Source organism: Desmodus rotundus, chromosome 3 (assembly GCF_022682495.2).
Source record: "Desmodus rotundus isolate HL8 chromosome 3, HLdesRot8A.1, whole genome shotgun sequence".
Taxonomy (NCBI): Eukaryota; Metazoa; Chordata; class Mammalia; order Chiroptera; family Phyllostomidae; genus Desmodus; species Desmodus rotundus.
In genome coordinates, this window is record NC_071389.1 from 63,972,927 (window position 1) to 63,980,052 (window position 7,126).

At 33.0% G+C, this 7,126-nt stretch overlaps 1 pseudogene; it reads left to right on the top strand.

Annotated features, from left to right (window-relative positions):
• Positions 1–5,230, top strand: part of LOC112309146 (protein FAM162A pseudogene) — a 71,608-nt pseudogene extending 66,378 nt beyond the window's left edge.
• Positions 5,231–7,126: the final 1,896 nt, after the last annotated feature.

Genomic DNA, 7,126 nt, shown 5'->3' on the forward strand with positions numbered 1-7,126 from the left:
TTATTTCTACAATGAACACTTAAGTTCCAGACTGTTTGATGTAATAAATCATTTTTGTGATAGCTTTAGCATAAATTATTTTCAGGACAAAAGTATTATATATGTGTGTGTGTTGTGAACATTTAAATAATATATGAGGGAAAAAGTGAGAGTCCCTTGCAAATGCCCCCGCATTTATCAGAGTAACTACTGGTAATAATTTACTGTTTAGCATTGCAGATTATTTCTGGATTCAGCCACATGCATATACCTCCCCCCCAAGTTATAGTGTGTATCAGTTATATTATATCAATAACCAGAGTTTTACTTCTTGTTCATTAATTTTATGTTTCATTTATTCATGCATTCTTTCAATCGACATTTATTTAATGTTTATTAAATGCCAAGAATTTTTCTAGGAGATGAGGCTACAGGGTGAATAAATATCTATGTCAGCATCTTAAGATCATTATTTGAAATAAGTATACATCATTCCATCGTCTAGATGCACCATAATTTAACACAGTTCATTTAATTATTCTTCTCCTGATTGGCAGCAAAAATTCTTCTAACCAGTGTTTACTGACTATCTACCAGATAGCTGAGGTACTAGACTGAGATGAGGAGAACATTTGTTTCTTTTTTTCATATAACAAAATAAACATTAAGTAGCATTCAGCTTCACTTTAACAGTATTAAAAAACCCTCGTTTATATATTTTAAGTAAGTTAAGCTTTAGAGGGTGATGTGGGTAAAGCTAACACAAGCATTTCAAAGCTTTGCTCAGGAATCTAGGGAGTGCATCTGCCCCATCCTAAAAGACTGTGGAACAGAAGAAACACTCAAAATAATTAAAACTTTTCTGGCAAGTAAACCATTCAATTGTTACCTGCCCAATGAGATTACGTACAAGATATAAAAAATGGATGCCTACCAGTTTATACACCTTGGTAAGTACTACAAGAATATCAAATTCTCGGTTCAATTGAGTCCTTTCTGCACCTTTTGTATGTGTGTGCAGTTTGCTTGTTTGTTTTGTTTCATGGGAAATGGGCAATATTGGTGCTTTTTCATTTGCATATTTGGCTATGTGGAAACCCCAGGGAATGAATCATTCAGGATAGCTGAAAATTTTAATCATTTTTGATGGAAATCTTTCTAAAATGTATTTCACACTTCCCTGCCTTCTTAAACAGAGTGGATGGAATGTAATTAATCTTTTTTTGATGACTTAGTTTTATCATTATGAACATTAATGACTGTGCTGTGCTATCCAGAGATGGCGTCCTCGACACTGATTGTTGTCTGCAGGATGGCCTGTGGTCCTATTAGTCTTTTTGAATATTCGTGTCAGGGTATATTCCTCCCTTACTGGCAGACACTCAGTGGCCACTCCCACTGTTGCCAGTGAAGCAGCGCGGTGTATGTAGAAAGAGGTGGGCTGAGGACGAAGAGGAAGCTGTGTTCAAATCCCAGCTCTTTATCTGGGAGCCAATTACTCTTTTAACCTCAGTGTCTTCATCTGTAAAGTGATCACAGTAACTCACTTAACAAAGATGTAATAAGGATTCATAATGAGTTTTATGTATGTTGAAAAATAAATCAGTGTTAGTTCCTGTCCTCATCAGGGTGCCTACTAATAAAAAGCATTTTTCTTGACTGTATTGAAATTTCTGTTTTGCTTTGGGACTGGGTTGGGTGGTAGAGTGCAAAGGTTTATATGCAAATTAAGATGAATGAGGGGTTTTGGGTGTAAGACATCTGGAACTCTCAGATTTGTTCTGTAGACTTCATGTCATCAAGTGCTTGGATACACTAGTTACTTCTTATATCCTAACTATATAAGAATAGTTCTATCTCCATAAAATAGAATTCTGTAGGGAAAAATGCAACTTGGATATTTTGAAGTCTATACAAATATAGAAAATACTTTAAATCACTCTGAATATTCTCTTTTAGATTACCAACTTGATCAATCACAAAATGATTATTTTTGAAATGTAATCACTATAGTTAATAAGAACCTACCAAAAATATTTCTAGTTTCTGAAGATACAACAGTGAAAAAAAGAGATAAAAATATCTGCTTACATGTAGCTTTCATTTTAGTAGGAGACATAGAAAATGAAATACATAGATATTAAATGTGTAATGCAGCATTTCCTAAGTCCTCTTAAGAAAAACAAACGAGGAAAGAGGATATAAAAAGCCAGAATGGAAAAGGAGAGGTTCAATTTTAAATACAATAATTAATGAAGACTCCATGGAGAGGATAACATTTTGAAGATAGGCTTAAAAAAGAGAACCATAGATATATTTTGCTAGAAGACTCTTTCAAGATGAGAGAATAGTAAATATATAAGGAAACCAGAACGTATCTGTTATGTTCAGGGAATAGCGAGGAATCCCAGAGACTGGACCAGAGTAATTATGTCAGATGGTGATAAGGGCTAAGGACAAAAATCGAGAGCCAAAATCTCTTTAGTTGTTAAAGAGATGGAAAGATGTGATTATAGTCTATATATATTAAAGCATAGCCCATAGCCCACTGCCCATAAAATACCAGAGAAAGAAAAGAGATAAAAATGAGTAATAGTAGGTTAAATTGAGGAAATAAAAAGAAGGATATATTTCCAAATGGGCTGTTACTTCAGCCAAGAATGAGTAACAGAAATCAGTTACACTTCTATGGAAACATCTAAAAAATTGAACAGAAGATATGAAATAAAAGCTTTCAAGATATTTAACATCAGTAATGAAAGACAACAATTCTTGACTAATTAACAAGATGAATAATACATCTGCCCTGACTTACCATCTGGAGAGAGAGAGTTTCCAGGTTGTGACACAAAAAGGGGAAACCCAGACTCTGCCCAATGGGTTCTATGAGTTCAGGAAAGAAAATTGGAGTTTTAGAGAAGTCAAAAAGCAGGGGTTTCAGAGAAAATAATAGAGAGAAAGGATCTGCATAGAGAGGAATTGTCAGACATCTCTAGAGGGTCCTGCCCTATGTACAGCTGAGAACTAACCAGCGTCAATGTGTGAAAAAACTATTTGCAGCTGGGAAAGGAACCACCATAAAAAAAATCAGAGAAAATAATGCCCAAAGCTTACAAAGAAAGAAATAGCTTCTTTTCCAAATACACAAAAGAGGAAAAAAATTTCATAATTCATGAAATAGAGCACTAACAGCATTTTGTCTCAGAATCGGGACAAAATTAATTCTAGACTAAACACTTCTCTGATCCTACTTAATAAAATTTGAAAGCAAGACCCAAAAGATCAACGTTTTTTCAAGTAACTTAACTGCAGCTTAGGTCATAACTGAAGAATATTCAGAGGGATAATATACAATGACCAAAAAGGCAAAATTTGCAATGTTTGCCATACAATAAAACATTACCAGGCATGCTAAGAAGCAGAAAAACACAAGGTCTAAATAGATGAAAAATTAATTAATTAAAAAATAACACAGATGATGCAATTAATAAAATAAGGCTGTTAAAACTTATTATAATCATATTCTATATGTTCAAGAAGCTTGGAGGGAAATAGAACATGTTAAGTAAAGAGAAGGAAGGTATATGAAAGACCCAAAGAGAACTTAGGCAGAAACTTTAATGCTTTGATGAAAAACAACAACAATGACACTGGATTGGATTAATAGCAATTTGACAGTTCAGAAAAGATAAGATCTTACAGCTATAGAAAAAGAAACTATTAAAAAAAACTCAGAGAGAAAAGAGACTGAAAAATTAAAACAAAAAATACTTAGCTATGGGATTATTTAAACAGTCTAACATACATGAAATTGGAGTTTCAAAGGAGGGGAGAAAGGAAGATAGAAGGGACAAGAAAAAATATTTGATGAAATAATGGCTGAAATATTTTCAAATTTACTTAAATATCTAAAATAAAAAAATCCAAGAAACTCAATGAACCCCACGAATAATAAATTTGAAAAAAAGACACCAACATTTAAAATAAAATGCTTAAAACCAGTAATACATAGAAAAGTTTAAGTGCAGTAAGAGAGAAAACAATACATGCAGAAGAACAAAAATAGGATTTCTCAAAACTTCTCATGCCCACCAGAAGACAAAAGTAGCAACATCTCTAAACTATTGCAAGATTAAAAATCAACCTAGAATTTTATACCCAGGTAAAATATCTTTCAAAAATGAAGCAAAATTAAGACTTTGAAGACATACAAAAACATAAAGAAATTATTGTTGGCTCACCTGCACTACAATAAATTTTAAAGGAAGTTATTCAAGCGAAAGGAACATTATCCCAGAAGAAAATCTGCATCCAGGACTGGAGAACTCTTGTAATAATAACTATACAGGTATATATAAAATATGTTTTCTTGTTATTTAAATCCTTTTAAAAGATTTGTCTACTTAAAGAAAAATATAATGTGTTGTGAAGTCTGTAACACACGTAGAAGTAAAATGTAAGCAAATAATAGCACATAATCTTCATGATGATAAATTAATGAATACTATTGTAAGTTTTTATGCATGAAGTAGCTTATCATTTGAAAATAGACTTTGATAAGTAAAAAATGCATACTATAAACTATTAAAATAACACAAAAAAGGTTATAAATGATAAGTAAAAATACTTAATGACTAGAAAGAAGGCAAATTTAAAAAATAAAAATAAAGAACTTAAGATAATAGGTCTACGTCTTTCCTTTTACGGCCCTAGGTGACATTGAGTCCTTCCCTGCCACCACCTCCCCTGAGGTGCTGTGCGGTTTGGCAGAGTAGGCGGCCCTGGGGAGCTTCCACAGCCTGCGCCTGGCAGCAGGAAGCTGTTTTAGGTTATGTGAAAGACATGCTCCCCCATTTCTAAGGCTTACCAGAAACTCTGACTTGAAGAGGATAATTGGATTTTGCACCAAATCACAGGAAAGTCCAAAAGCTCCATCCCACACTTACAGCCACCGAGTGCCATTACACAAACCTATGGATTGGGAGAGGAAGATCCTGATAGGGTCAGGTCACTTCAAAAAGGAAGATGAAATCTCAGAGACTGTCCCATTTGAGATGCTCCATGCTGCAAACAAAGAACAGATCCGGGTGGAGATAGCGACGTAATGACTGTCCTGACAGTGGCAGGGCGCATCTGGGTGGTTACTGAGGGCGGGAAGGATGCCAAAAGACACGGGTCTTTAACGAGCCTGAACTTGGAAAAGAAAGCTTGTCTGAGAGAGGAAGCAACTATGAAGGCCAAAACAGAGTAGCAGAGGTATCCATGTTGGCTGGATTTTGGAAATCCAGGAATAACGTTTCAGCAACAAGCCTATATTAAAAAGAATGTGGTATGAGGATCCATTTCATGAAAGTATGGATTGTACAGACATACCATTTCCCTGTTTTGCTGTAGAGGTACAAATAAATTTTCTTAAAGAAAAAAAGAACATAGAATAATTAGAAACTAGTAGAAAGATGTAATTTTTAACCCAGTATCAACAAGTAAAGTAAAGGCAAATAATTTAGATTAGAAGCTCCACCTTAGATAAAAGAACAAAACCTCATGCCTGCAAGAAACATGTTTTGAATGTTAAAAGACAAACTAAAAGTAAAGGATTGAAAAGGGCATGAATGCTATACTATCACTAATCAAAAGAAATTTGGAGTGACCATATCAATAATATCAGACAAAGCAGACTGTAAAAAACATTACTATGAATAAAGTAGTACATTGAAATCATCAAGAGGGCATAATATTCCTCAATGTTTATACATTTAAAACAGAACTCCAAAATACATAACAGATAATATATAGTACTGAAAGGAGAAATAGACAAATATATAATTATAAATAGAAATTTTAACAATTCTCTCTCAATAATTGAAAAGTAAGGAGAATTCAATGAAGGTATATATTTGAGCAACACATCAACCATCTAGACCTAGCTGACCTTTCCAAGAACAACAGAATACACGCTATATTTTTCCTAGGATACACAAGGTCTTTACACAGATTAGTTATGTTTTAGGCAACAAAAAAGCCTCAATAAACTTGAAAAATTCAAAGCACATTTTCTGATGACAATGTAACTACAATGAAATGTAAATAAAAGTCAGTAGGAGAAACATCTCTGGAAAGTCCCCAAAATATTTTGAATTATTAACAGTATTCTAAATAACTCATGGGTTAAATAAAAATCAAAATGGAAATTAGAAAGCGTTTTGAAATCAATGAACATGAAAACAAAAATATATCAAAATTTGTGGGATGAATTGAAAGTCATGTTTAGAGGGAAAAGTATGTTACTTAATGACTACATTAGAAATAAAGGTTTAAATCAGTAGCCTCAGCTTAAGAAACTAGAAACAAAAAGCAAATTAAACAAAAGTAAGCAGAATAAAGAAAATAATTAAATTCAGAGCAGAAACAAAATTTCTTCAATAGATAAAATCAGTGAAAGCTCTTTGCTTGAACAGATCACTCAAGGTGATGGACATCTAACTTGGTAATCAGAAAAAGAAAAAAATGAGAAGATGCAAATTAGTAATATTATGAATGAGAGAGGTGATATCACTGCAGATTCCACGGATAATGAAAGGATCCTAAAGAGGAATATTATGATAGCTTAGTATAAAAAAATCTGACAATTTAGATGAAATAGTTACATTTCTTCCAAGTCACGAACTATGGAAGTTCACTCAAAAACAAATAGATAACCTGAATGGCCCTATACAAATAAAGACATTATAATGTAGTTAAACATTTCCGTGATGAAAGCTGTAGGTCCAGAGAGCTTCACTTGAGCACTTAAGAAATAAATAACAATGATTTAATAAACTTTTTTAGGAAACTGAAGAGAAGGAAATACTTCCTAACTCATTTGCTGAAGTCAGCATTACTGTGATACTGACCAAATATCAGGGGCACGAAACAGAACAAACAAACAAAAAACCAACTACAGCCCAATATTCCTTGTAAACACAGATGCAAAATTTCTTTACAAACTTTTCCAATTCAGTCCAACAAAATATAAAAAGTAAATACATCGTGACCAAGTGAGGTTTATACTGGAGATACAAGATTGATTTAATATTTGAAAAATCAATCGATATAATTCATTATATTAGCAAACTAAATACAAAAAATCATATACTCATCTCAGTAA